This window comes from Mustela erminea, chromosome 15, assembly GCF_009829155.1.
Source record: "Mustela erminea isolate mMusErm1 chromosome 15, mMusErm1.Pri, whole genome shotgun sequence".
NCBI classification, from domain to species: Eukaryota; Metazoa; Chordata; class Mammalia; order Carnivora; family Mustelidae; genus Mustela; species Mustela erminea.
The window spans coordinates 67796919-67811509 of record NC_045628.1 but is presented as its reverse complement, the minus strand read 5'-3'; the positions used below and the strand labels follow the sequence as shown (position 1 = coordinate 67811509).

The window sequence follows — 14591 nt, the reverse complement described above, 5'->3', positions numbered from 1 at the left end:
TTATAATTAATCAAAAAGTCCTTTAAATCGTTCCGTGAATAAGGCCCATTTATTTAACATTTTGGGTTATTTAACATTTAGGTTGAGGCAATAAGAAAAACATACATGAAAGCATATTAAGATTACCAGAATGTAGATCATCATAGCTGAATTTGTTGGAAATAAAACAGAAACTTTGCCTAAGTATAATCAATTACCATAAACCAAACATTTCACAAACACAACATTATTTTATCCTGACAACATATTGGAGATATGGTATATTCCTTACTCTCTTTTAAGGATGAGGATAGAGGGTGTTACAAGAGGTCAGTAAATTTACTCAAGGTTACAGATCTAGTAAAGGATAAAATATTAGACTAACTGCTCCAGGATTTTTTTTTTTTTTTTTTTTCTGCACACTCCCTTTCTCATTGAGACTGACAGCTAGGCATTATACAAATTCAGAGGGAGTTACTTCTTCCAGACAGAATGGTCCAAGAATGCTTCCCAGTACATGTAGGCTCTGAAGGGACAGATTGTATAAGCAGAGAAGAGAGGGGAAGGCAATTAAAGGCAAGGTATGGTGGGAAAGAGAGAACACACACTGCCAAGAAATGTTTAAGGGATGCCCTATGGGCAGTCTGGCTGCAGTAGAAGCTTCAGTTTCTTGTAAGAGACTTAGAAAAACTCTACTGGCATTGTATTTCTTCTTCAGTCTTAGCCTGTATGAATTTCCTTTAGACAAGACTTTGCCCTTACTCTTTTCTGATGGTAAGCAAGCAAAAAATCATGGAGTTCACATAAAGAGCCTTGGCTATCACAAACTAAAAGTTGCTTGAGAGTGAAAACAGAAACAGGATGATTGACTGAAAGAGCAATTCAATAGTCCAGCTGTGCAAACATATGGGCTGGACATGAAATGATTTCTCATGCAACTGTTTCTCATCACCTTGTCTTAGAAGCCCTACTCATCAAAGGATATAGCAGGCAAAGAAATATGTAATAAATCAAATCAAATTTATAATAATAAGTTAAATAGATATAGATAAAATAATACTGCATTTCTTTAAGACTTGGGTGACATGGGCTGTGTTTATTACTTGCAAGTAATTAGTAAAATCAGATTTTATAATCCAAAGAACAGCTTTTCTTAACACCATCCTTGACTATTATTCTGGTCGAAGTCAGGTATTTGACATCAAAATAGAGTTCTTGCTGATGTATCTGCAGAGTAATGGCGAAGAGTGATGTAAGTCATTAACAAGCTCTGTTCTTTTTAAAAGACCTGCCCCCCAATACACATACACAATCCTTCCCATCAGCATTTTATAAACAAATCAGTCTATCATCTTCTTTCTAGTTTTTCATATAAAATATTCTTCATACCATTAGAATTTAGCACAGATGAAAGGCCTTAATAAAAGGGAGTTTAGCTTACAGAAAATACATGATCTAACAAGCAGTTGCTATAATATCTCATTAATATTCACAAACTGAAGAAACACTATGAGGGGCTAAGTATGAACATATTTAATACGCACAGAAAAAGTAAAAGAAAGGTATGTACTTTGTTTAACATGATCTGGGTGAATTCTAGGACTAACCACCTCTGCGCTTCTTGACTCAAATCTCATTATAACATGAAACACCACCGTACAATTAAACAAATAACTTTATTAGGAGCATTTAAGGTTTGCTTGGATAAAAATTTCTGTTGCCCAATACACACATGTAGACTGTGTTAAATTACCTAGAAGAAGCAAATTATTTAGTCCTTCTAGAACACCTGCCATTGCCAAGCACTAGGTGAACCTTAATTTTTACTAATGTTTTTCTTAAATTTTTTTTTCTTTAATTATTGGAAAGTATACATCTGTGCCTAGTAAATGAAGAGGGCACGTGATTTTCTACTAAACACTGACACAGTGGGCCTATGTCGAGGTAGAGAATAGAGACAGGATTGTAAGAAGAGTAGAAGTGAGTGTATACAATATACAAGTTTCCTCAAATGTGGATATTAAAGTGACTCTTAATCTCACAAAACAAACTGAGGGTTGCTGGGGGGAGGGGGGCTGGGAGAAGGGGGTGGGGTTATGGACATTGGGGAGGGTATGTGCTTTGGTGAGTGCTGTGAAGTGTGTAAACCTGGTGATTCACAGACCTGTACCCCTGGGGATAAAAATATATGTTTATAAAAAATTAAAAATTAAAAAAAAAAAAAAGGGAGTTGGGGGAAATTGGAAGGGGAGGTGAACCATGAGAGACTATGGACTCTGAAAAACAATCTGAGGGGTTTAAAGTGGCGGGGGGGGGGGTGGAGGTTGGGGGAACCAGGTGGTGGGTATTAGAGAGGGCACAGATTGCATGGAGCACTGGGTGTGGTGCAAAAACAATAAATACTGTTATGCTGAAAATAAATAAAAAATAAATTTAAAAAAATCTTTTTAAATCATAGGATTGAAATAACCCGTAAGTATTCATATAAGGAATACTATTCCTATAAGGAACCCAAAGGAATAATGTAATAACCCAAAAAGAATCACTATGAATATAAATGCCCTCACAATGGTTTCATATCCTTTCTCTACTATCCCTGTTCACTACATGTCTATACCAGCATCCCCCAAATTGTACATTATTAATTAGTAGATTTTTCATGAAAAAATGGGTTTCATGTTCAATTAGCTACCAAAATAAGGATTAAAAGAATTAAACTTCTAGATTATGATTTTTTTTAAATCTTTAATTGCTAAAGTGGATTAAAACATTTCATTATCTCATGTGTCCCTTCTTCTTTCTATTCTTTGGGGTTTTTTTTTTCCCTTTCTTTCATGCTCACTGTGTACTTCATTTCTTCTTTGTCTCCCCCTTCCTGTCTTTCTTTCTCTTTCTTCCTGTCCCCCAACCCCACTACCAGTCTCGTGGTTTATTTGGATTATTTACAAGAACAACCAGCTTTACTCCATCTCCTTCTGAAAGACCTCCTCAGAGAGGGGCCATCCTATGTCTGACACCTGCCACTGGGCCATTCCAAAAAAGCCCTCCCCAGATGGGCCATCACGTTGCCCGCAGCATGCTGGGAGCCCACAGCTCCTACCTCCCCTGCATCATCTTTCTACTGCACATTGAGTCACAGGAACTACCCTTCCAGAACTGGGGAAAGTGGAGTATCTCTTCAGGCACACTGAGTTACAGCCTCCCTTCTTCCCTTCAGTTGTTGGCCAATTCTAGTATAACTCCTGCCATCACATTAAAATTCATATTAAAACATTAGGAACATTCAAATTCACATTTGTGCCATGCATTTATAAAAGACACTTAAAAAAAAAAAAGGAAAAACTTTCTATCCCTCCTTTCAGTAACCTTTAAGAAAGTTTCAAAAGCCTGATCTCATGATTATATATAGAATCATTGAATCATGATATTTGAAATATTAAAAAACCATAAATGTTATTGAAATCTAATTTTTACAAATAAAGTGAGATCCAATATTAATGATTTTTAAAACAACTACTCAAAATACTAAAACACTCAACACCATAGAAGAAACAAAAAAATTATGAAGAGAAAGGGTAAAGCTACAAAGTAAAAACAAACAAAAAACCCAAAAACTGAAACCTTACTGAAGCAAAATAAGAAACCTTACTCCTACGTGGAGAGGAATTAAATATTAACTGCATATGGACAAAATCAACAGAAGAGAGTTCAAAAATTAAGGAGCCCTAGTACTTAAAATAACTACAGATCAGATTTACTTGGTAATTGTTCTTTCTTCATCTTTTCAGTTTTTAAATATATTTTCTAGTTTAAAAATTGTATCCAAGATTCAAACTGCAGCCATATTCTCTGTAAGAGCAAAATCTAGATTCTGGGGACAACCAACCTGGCTACTTTATGCATCATGACTAAGTCAGATAGTACAGGGCAGTCTCAATTGAGTTGAGTCTCCAGAGAATTGAAGCTTTTGAGTTGAATGTATTAGAGTGATTTACATATAGGCAATCTGTTTTCTTTGCTTAAAAAGGACCACAGTTTCCTCTGGGTCTTACTGTTTATTTCTGAGCAATTAAAGAATAATCTATATCCTTTGGGGTTTCATTTCCTCTGCCCAGGAATGCTTTCCAACTGCTCATTTTGTAAAGTTGATAGCAAGGTTTAAGGATGATTTGTAGGCTGAGGAGCTTTAGGGAATTATTTTGTCCGTAGCTAGAAATGCTTTCTTCAACTTCAGTCCCTAATTTCCTTCATCTCTTCCAATGCCCTTTAACCATCTGGGCCTGTCCCTGTCTCTTAGAGATAGATCTAGTTGTGTTCCTAATTAAAACAGTTCTGGTCTCCTAGAGCCCCACTATGCTGAGTAACTGATCAGACGCTGCTACTTTATTAACAAACATTATTTTCACCTGGTCCTCCCCTAATTTAATTAAGCCAGTAGCATCATCTGTGAGTTGGACCTTGCCTAGGTAAGTGTGGAGAGGACCAAGATCTGGAAGAACTGGATAAGTCTGTCTTCTGGGAACTCAACATATGTTGGGGATTGATCATGTGACCAGTCTACCAGTTTTTCTAATTTTTTCCAATTGTTTTATTTTTCATTTTCCTCACTTAAGGTCTGTCTTCTTACTGAGGTTATGAGTAAGCAGATTTAGTTCAGTGAAGATGACTTTGCTGTCAGATGCATAGAAGTCACACATCTAGCACACAGTCTATAGTACAGATGAGTATAACAATACAGAGCACTATATAATTTGTTAAAAAAGAGGTAGAGACTCTAGGAAGGATTGTGCCAATATAAAACAGTCTGGGGAAACTGAAGATAGCAAGCAGAATTTGTAAGTTAAATCTGAAATAATGGGTAGAATTTGACAGGCCCAGTAGTAAGTGGATGTATTTTAATTTAGATATAGAGAATATCTTGTTAAATACTTGAAGATGGAGGTGGGTCTGTTCAGGTGAGCTATCCCTTGTGCTAGAAGGTCATTATTGTTATCAATGATGAATGTACCAGTGATAGAGTGTAAAGGGAAACCATAGTCACATTTTGAGACATAGGTGAAAATATTTATTGAGGCAATGGTTGAGTCCAGGTCCTTGCTGCTTGGTGTAGCATCAGCTGGAAGCTCATCAACCAGGCAAAACCTTAGGCGCCATTTTGGACCTGCTGAATAGGACTGACCTCTGACAGTGTGATTCCAATGAATGTTAAAATTTGATAAACACTGGTTTAAGGAATTTGCTGTCTAATAAAGTTCTATTTAGCTCCACTGTATCTGATAATTGCTCAAAGAGTAGTTTTAATTCAATGTAAACATGCATTTGAACACTTATAAATCCTAGGAGCAAGTCTGCGGTGAGGAAGTGGGGTGCTTGGGTGTACAGTGTGTGTACATGTGGGGGCTTTGTTTTAGGCTAAATTCAGCTGTGGATGGAATGAGAAGTTGGGTGAGGGGAACTAGCCACAGAGAGGAGGGTTCTCAAAATGGAGTAAGCAGCAGGATTGCCTTGAGGCTTGTTAACACCCATGTTTTAAAAGATTCTAGAAGAACTTACTTTCAGAAGATGGTGATAATTATTTAAGCATAAGGTAATACCAATAAAGTAAGTAGCTGAGTAATTTTTATTAGCCTCATGAAAAGTTAAAAAATTGGTGAAGTTTCAATCATATCTGAGAAGGCATCATAATAAATAAAAAAAAAAAAGCTCAAAATTAGTCAGGAAAACTGACTGATAAACTTTAGAGCCTCTCCTCTGCAGACTATATTGGCCAACAAACCCCTTGGCGCTATTAAGTTCTCCTACCTAGTCATTAAATCACCTGATTACTCTCTTTGGACAGAAAGGTCAAATTCATATTTGCGGACTGGGATGCAAGGAATAGCTCAAAGGGATTTACTAAGGCACCACTTCTGATGTCTCCATATCCAGAAGGGAAGATGACAACTGATCTCCATCTGATAGTGTTGGCGAAGCAGGGGCAGGATTTAACTTCTTACATCATTTCTGGGCCTAAATTCAAAATTGATTTGGCAACTGAGCTGGGATATGAGTGGGCAGTAATGGGAAGTTGAAAATGCAGAGGCAAAGGGAATAAGGTGGGAGGTGATAAACCCAATGTTGAATACATTAAATTATTGAATGTGGCAAATAAACAAAACCCAATTTAGGTAATAGGAAGGTAGAGTCAATAAATATTGTTCTCTGAATCACAAAGGGCAACAGTTGGTAGAAATTCCACATCCATTCATCAATACCCCTCTCTTCAGGATGTATATGAAAGATTGTTTTAAACTATTATGGCAGATGGATGAAAAACTGCCCATCATTTCTAGGTGGCTACTGAGAAGGTTTCCTACAAATGAGTAGAGATATGGAGGTAGAAAATTATACAGTTTTGAAGGAACCACCATTTGACCATTGAATCATGTAGGTGAATAATAAGAGTGAATGGTAGACGGAAAATGGAAGTAAGTTTGGTTCTGATCCTGAGCAGCCCTCAGTGGGTTGGTTGCTCGGCCTCTGATGAACTACCATCTGTTTTTTGCACCTAGGAGTGGCATGTTCACAAAGGGTGTTCCACTTTTCCTCACCGTCTCCTGGGGAGACTTTTCCGGAGGACCATCTTCCATTAGAATGAGAATCCAAGAAGGAAAAAGAAGAGACACAATGGGAATGAATACCAGTTAGACTTATAAGACGAAGGATAGAGTCACCTTTGTTTTCCCCTTCCTTTCCCTGTCTCCTTTCACGTAGCATAGAGCACATATTTCTGAGAAAATTAAATTGTACAAGACCCTGCAAAATAGAGTGTCCTTATACCTTCTTTCCAGAAACAACAGTTGATATCACAGAACAGAGTCTCTCATCTATGCTGCCAATTTATACACATAGATGATATAAGCGAGGAGTTATATTTGTTTCAAATGTGTTAGATCCTATAAACAGACAAGTTTTTCGCTGTAGTCTCAAGGTCAAGAATAAAGTCATTTCCTTTATACTCGCTAATTTCTTTTCCTTGCCACTGAACTCCTTTCTGCCTCCCTGACAACGGCTCCTCAGACTATCTTAGCTAACATATTTCCTGGGCTAAAAATAACACTCAGTTGTTAATTATCTGTTTATTGAGGTTGGAATGAATTTAACTAGTCTACGCGATGCAGAGAGGAAAGCTATGTGTTTTGGAAACAGCAGAGCCCACACATTAACTGACCGACCAGCACTTTCTGCTCCAGCGTGTAGGACAACAGAGGGGAGAACGGAACATAAACAGCATATAAAAGAGCCGGAGGAGAAAACAGTTTCACATGCCTCTGCCAGCCTTTGTCATCACTCTCTAGAGCAGAGAATAATAAGGATAAAGTGGCTCTTCAAAGGGAATCATTCCTTGATGTCATTTTTCATTATTTTTCCCTCCCTCCTCTCATTGTCACCCATGCTTGTTTGTCAGCAAATTCCTCCTGCGCTTGCCTGCCTCCCCATCCCGTCTGCCCTGTCGCTAACCTAGTCCTCCATCTCTCACAGTGATTATTAACTTACGGGCTTCCCTCTCTCTGTGTTTTAAAAATGACCCAAGTCATGTTCTTAAAAGTGAGAGATGCATCATGGTTAGGATTTCCAATTGCCGGAAGTACCAGCTTTGCCTGTCCACACCCTGGTCTGAGCCGCCTTGTGATAACTCCCTTAGTTAATACGCAGCTTAATCTGTATGGAAAGATCGTGAAAGCATGTATGAAGATGACCTGGAAATAAGGAGTAAGCTATTACGAGCGAGGAAATAGGTTACTGAAAATGTAGACCTGTAGCCATCGGTAGGAATTCTTCAAAGGACCTCAACCTGTAACCCACAGGATATGAGGGCAAATGAGAACCGTACTGAGTTTTCTACCCCAAAGCACTTGTGAAGATTGAAAGGTTTTGTCTGTAAACTAGATCTTCATATGATTACTAAAGCTCTATTAAAATATATTTGCTTACTGTATTAGTTCCCTAGGGCTACCATTACAAAGCACCATACACACCAGGGGGCTTAAAACAATAGCATATATTATATCATGATCTGGAAGTTTCAAATCCAAAATCAAGGAGTTGAGAAGCCTGTGCTCTAAGGTAGAATCTTTCCTTGTCTTTTCTTACCTCCCAGTAGTAGCTGGCAATCTTTTGTATTCCTTCCCTTAACAGCTGAATTTTTCCAATCTCTGTCTCTCTCATCATATGGCTGGGTGCTTCATTCACATCCTCTACTCTGGTCTTAAAAGGACACCAATCCTATTGGATTAAGGGTTTATCCTACTCCAATATGACCTTATCTTAACTAACTTCATCTGCTATAACTCTTTTCCCAAATACGATCAAATTCTGAGGTACTTGGGGTTAGGACCCTAACCCCATAGGGTCCTTGGGGGGACATAATTTAATTCAGTCTCTCCAACTTTCCAATTACTCATTTTCTTTTTTAAGTTTCTTATTTTATTTATTTATTTGAGAGAGAGAGAGAGAAAGAGAGAGCATGAGAGGAGAGAGGTCAGAGGGAGAAGCAGGCTCCCTACCGAGAGGAAGCTGATGTGGGACTCAATCCTGGGACTCCAGGATGATGACCAGAGCTGAAGGCAGTTGCTTAACCAACTAAGCCACCCAGGTGCCCCCAATTACTCATTTTCTAGGAGTTGCCTATTATATAGCTTTTGGTTCTATAGTTTATATAAAAATTGCTCTTTTTAAGTGCTCCAAATATATTTCTAATCTGTATGTACTATTAAAAACTGTCTTCCACTCAATGTTCAGTTTGCCTCCCTCTTCTGATTCTATTTTTCTATTTCCTTATTATCTCACCAGAATTAATGATAAAGGACAATGGGTTAGGAGCAATAAAGAAGAATAAGCTATCAATAACATGATGATGTGAGGAGAGTCAACATGTAGGCAGCCAGCTATCCATATGAGTCAAGTTTAAGATTGTCTACTAAAAAAAAAAAAAAGTTCTGTATGTAAAACCATCTTCTATATCAGTGTACTACTATAATTAAATTTTTTTCCTAAGAGCTTTCTGGAAATGGGTGCATTTTAACTGGCTTAAGATGGTGCCTTGCTTAAGCAAGCAAAACACTACGTATATAACCAGTGTTACCTAGTTGAGATAGGCTTTTACACAATGGAATGAAAATAAACAAAAAACCAAAAACCAGAATTTGGGTGGCTAAAAAAATTAGAGGCATGAAATCCCAATCTGGATCAGTACTATACAGCTGATGAGCAACTCTAAGGACAAAGGGAGAAATATACAGATGCTGATGATCTGAGAGAAGACATTTAAGATCAGGTATATAATAGAAATCTCTAGCATAAGACTACGTAGAATTTTGCCTAAGGTTAAATTACCAGTAGATTTTTTTTTTTTCCTATTAGGAAATTATCACTTGAAAGTCACAGAGATACATATAGCTCAATGAATTTATAATTAACTATTTTGGGTCAACTATTTTGGATTGCTTATCCACCCACTTGCAAATACTGTGTAGTGACACAGCACTTACCTACATGAGACATGAACCCCTCTCTTCCCACTCAAGGCCCAAGTTAAGATCTAGGGAGCTCCCGGCATCAAAAAACAATGTTGTTTAACTCCAGTTCCCTCTGACTATATGTAACTCAACTATCTAAGTAGAAATAAAAAGAAAACAAACCACCTAAATTTTAAAAAAGGGGGAGGCAAGATTTGAACAAACACCATCAAAAGATATAATGATAGCAAATACAGATGTGAAAGATGTTCAGCATCTTTTGTCATTAGGGAAATGCAATTAAAACCACAGTGAGATATCATGACACATCTATTAGAATGGCTAAAATTAAAAAAAAAAGACTAACCATGATATAAGTTGGTAGGAATATGGAGAAACTGGAACTGTCATATATTACTCATCAAAATGTAATCATTTTAGAAAACAATTTACAATTAAAATAAATAAATAAATGGAACCTATATTTATCATAGGATAAACTCATTCCAGTCTCAGGCATTTATGCAAAAGAAAAGAAGGCATATGTCCATACAAAGACTTACATACAAACATAGTGGTTTTGTTTGTTGTAGAAAAAACCAAGAACAATTCAAATTTCCATCAACTAGTGAATGGATAAACAAAATGGGGCATGACCATACTATGGAAAAACATTCAGCAATAAAAAAGAAGGAACTATCAATGCGCACACACAGCTGAACCTCAAAATAAGGACACTGAATGAAAAGTTGGAGGTGGAAAAAGCACATACGGTTTAATTCCATGTATATAAACTCTAGAAAATGCAAGCTAATCTACGGTGACAGAAAGTTGATCAGCAGTTGCCTGAGAAGGGGCCAAAGAGTGTAGAGAAAAATGATAAAAGGGCAAAAGGCAACTTGTGGGGGTGACAGATCGGTTCCCTATTATGATTGTGGTGATGTTTTCACAGTCGTACCCGTATTATAAAAACTTGTCAAAGTATTCACTTCAAGTATGTGCAGCTTATTGCCTGTTAATTTCATCTCAGGCAAGTTGTCTAAAAACATCTGTCCCTATTTTGCTGGTGTCACAAGCACATTCAGAATGGCCCACCTCCCCTCTGTGACCAGTACTATCAAGCCGGCTTCTTGGCTTCTTTTTGTATTCAAAAGAATACAATTCTTTTCACTTCAATACCACTTCAGTATCACTCCTTAGTTCTGATGATGAGCTATCATAACATCAGATGTCATTATTTCAGGCGTAAACTAGGAAAATTAGTCAGTTTTCTCCCCATGGCTATTTGATTCTGAGTTCTCCTCACCTACGCACCACACTGCTGAGACGATCCTCACAAAATGCAAATTTAATGGTGTCTCCTTCTCCTTTATATGTCTGTGCACTTCTTTCACAGACTCCAAGAAACAGCCCTAGATTTATAAAGCCTGAAAGGCCCTTAGCTCCTTTATCACGACCCCTCTCTCCTTTCCTCTACCCCTTCCCCTCAGCTCGCATAGTTCTGCTTTAGACATACATACATACAGACAGACAGACAGACATACGCGCTCTGACCATGTCTGGATCTTTCCAATTACTACAGGCTTACAGATGCTGATACTTTGTCTGGAATGATGCAACCCTCGTTTCCTCGTAGTGAATCCCTCCAGGTCTTCCAACCCAGCCTCCAAGTCTCCTGGTGGCTCCTACGAGCGACTGTTCCTTTTTCATTCCATACTGATATTGTACCTTCGATCTACATTTACAGTTGTACTTACTCCCCTCATCTCCTGCATTTTAATTATGGCTTGTAGTGAGCTATTTGAGAAGGGTCTGTCATGTTTCCTCACATGATCCCTTGCACCAGTACCTGGTTGTGATAGGTCAATGAATGTTTACTCAGTTGAATTAAATGCTGAACATAGTTCAAGGCTTAGGAGTCCATTTAATCAGGCGCTAATCACTCATGGAAGTTCCAAAGAAAGGCCTGGACTAAGTCCTCAACCTCAACCTTAAAGGAGAAGGATGTTTTATACTCTTGTGTTTATTTCCAAGAAAAACAAAATTAGCAGCTTCTCCTTCTTCTTAATGTAACGTGAACTAGTCCAGAGCTTCCTAGGGGATCCACTCTGTTAACTCATTGTAGGGTGAGAAGTTTGCTTCAGTCCAGAGTAGATGTCAATGCTTAGGAGCTACCTAAAATCAGATTTCTCTTGGAAAATACCTCTTAACAAGGAGCCCAGAGGCAGAGTATTTCAAATAACTGGCAAGAAAATTTATTTCAGAGAAATGTGACTCAATTCCATGAGAATCAATGAAAGAGGGACAAAGTCTAAAGGTGGCAAACACGGTTTTCAGTACTCTTCAGTGCTCTTGACGCTCCTTTAAAAGAGGGTAATAATGGTATTTTTTCCTACCTTGCTCTTTTGAGTAAGCAGAGATATGCATATCTGATGAAGAATGTTAAAAACAAGATAAACCAATCTCAAAAACATTGTTTCCTTGAATATAAAACCATTGATGATGTACAAACATTGGGAAGAAAATACCAATTTTGGATTCTTGTGCAAGAAAACATTAAAGTTGAAAATGCATTCAATGGATTGTAAATCTTTTCCAAATCACTTTTAGTTTCTATATAGCAGATGGGTAGTGTTCACTATTCATAAAAAATTGAAACACATTAAAAGCGTTTTCAAAGTTTTGTTCTCTTACGAAGTTAAGTACATATATTGGAAAACATATATTGATAGGTTAAATCAAATTGTATTTTGAATTCTCAATTGTATCACTCAGTTCCAAAAGATAAATACATCCCCAAATTCCATTTCATCAATTTATAAGCTTCTGTAACTCAGTCTGTATATAGGTATTGTCTCTAAAGGATTTTCAGTACTTACCTTTTTTAAACTATATTCTATGCTGTACATTGTATCCACGTGTCTTATTTCTTTTATAACTGGAAGTTTGTGCTTTTTAATCCCCTTCTTCTATGTCGCCCATCCCCCCAACTCCTTCCCTCTGGCAACCACCAGATTGTTCTCTGTATTTATAAGTCTGTTTCTGTTTTGTTTTGTTTATTCATTTGTTTTGTTTTTTAGATTCCACATATAACTGAAATCATATGGTATTTGTCTTTCTCTGCCTGACATTTCGCAAGTAGTAATCGTTAAATATCACAAGATGCGAACATAGTGTTTAGGAGTTTGTTATGCATATATAATCTGATTATAAAATCCAAGGAAAATTCTATAATAAGCTTAGCACGTAGAAAGAGTTCAGTATCTATTAAGTTTCCTACGTCAGCACCAATATCCATTCTAACCTCCCCCCAACCAAGACAGTATGATTCAGGCAGTACTATGACAGTAATCCAATGACTTTCAGTGCTCCTGCTCTCCTGGGATGTCCAAAATTGCATATCTACTTTTCCAGGAGCAGAACCAGACCGTCCTTCTACAGATGCTTGCAATAAACCAGGAATGGCTGATTATGAGATGAAAAGAACACATACAAAATTAAAGCTAATTGGATTCACCTTTAATCTTTCATTTGCATTTAAGAAATGATATAAGAGGGGCACCTGGGTGGCTCAGCGGGTTAAGCCTCTGCCTTCGGCTCAGGTCATGATCTCAGGGTCCTGGGATCGAGCCCTGCATCAGGCTCTCTGCTCAGCCGGAAGCCTGCTTCCCCCTTCCTCTCTGCCTGCCTCTCTGCCTACTTGTGATCTCTCTCTCTGTGTCAAATAAATAAATAGAATCTTAAAAAAAAAAAAAAAAGGAAGATGAAAGATAGTGATTAACAGAGATTTAGATCCCACAGCTAAAAGAACTGTGCCTTTCCACCTGGGGTAGATTAGTAGGTTCCTGGGTACCTACTAATCCTGTCTCTGGTCGGAGTCTCCTGACATATATACTGGCTCAGGGAGGAGGAAGGGCAAGCCATCAACATGTCTTTCACCCTCCCAGTGCCTTCTCTGTCCTAAAATAGGGAAGGGATTTCTTAGTTCAGACAGACAAGGGGCTTCCACACTTGATAGTGAATAGAGTTAAATCTTAGCAATAACAAAGATTATGATAATTACACACAATGCCTCTTTATTTTTGGTACCTAGACTTTCAGTAAACATAAATGAAAGCTATAAGGAGGTTTTCAAATGCTCAAGAATTTCTTGCTAAATTCCTCTCTAGTGGTGGAAAGTCCATTTGATAACAAGCAGAACCTATCTGTTTCATATCATCTAGACACATTATTGCCATGTGAGTAACTACTTAACCATCTCCAAACATTTACAATGCAATTTTGGTGCATCATACATATAAGAAATGTAGTCAAAATATTTACTTATATTTCTGTCACAGTAATTGTACTCTACCTAAAACATTGTTGAAAGCTGAAGACAGTTTGAGCTTTTTTTCCTTTTACTCAATTCGGTTAAGAGGAAGGTACATTTTCTGGATGATTCCTTAGGTTAAGAGGAAGGTACATTTTCTGGATGATTCCTTAGGGTGCCTCATTACCAAATCCCAGGGGAATTCAAAAGTCACAACAGGAGTTCAAATAGGAATATCTTCCTATCTAGTCCCAGAATTTAAGAACAGTAAGATTATTTAAAATATAATACTTAAAGGTCCTAATTTTTAGGACATTGTTGATTTAATTAGTTGAAATAGGTGAGCTAAAAGTCCAAAGAGTGGCAAAGAAACTTCCTTTTTCTTTCTCCTTGTAAATAAATGGCATCCAAGTGATATCCACCTTCTGGGCATGGTGAAGACGGGATTCTCACTTAGCAAAGGGCTAGAGAAGCCTTTACGAGTAATTTCTTGAAGTTCATGTATTCTCACTATTTCATTTTTGAATGCTTGGCCTTTTGTTGTGTCTGCACAAGTTACAAGTCTGCACAGATGAAGGAAATGTCTTTCTCCAATTGGAACAAAGTTCAAGAGAAAATTTTCCACCCTGGTGTAACAGGATTTCTTTTCCTTTAACGCCTGGGGTTTTTGGTCCCTGGGCTTGGAAGAAGAGATAGACCAGACAAAGAAGAGGTAGACCAGACAAAGAGCAAAGCAGAGTTTATTGACCAATAGTAAAGTTTATGGAGCGACAGTACAAAGCTTCCAAAGAGGGAGAGGACCC

The 14591-nt window shown here is 37.6% G+C and overlaps 1 protein-coding gene across 3 annotated transcripts in view; it reads right to left on the bottom strand.

Moving 5' to 3' along the window:
- TRPC4 (transient receptor potential cation channel subfamily C member 4) overlaps nt 1-14591 on the bottom strand; it is a 205548-nt gene that overhangs the window by 59752 nt on the left and 131205 nt on the right. The gene's annotated exons all lie outside the window — the stretch shown is intronic.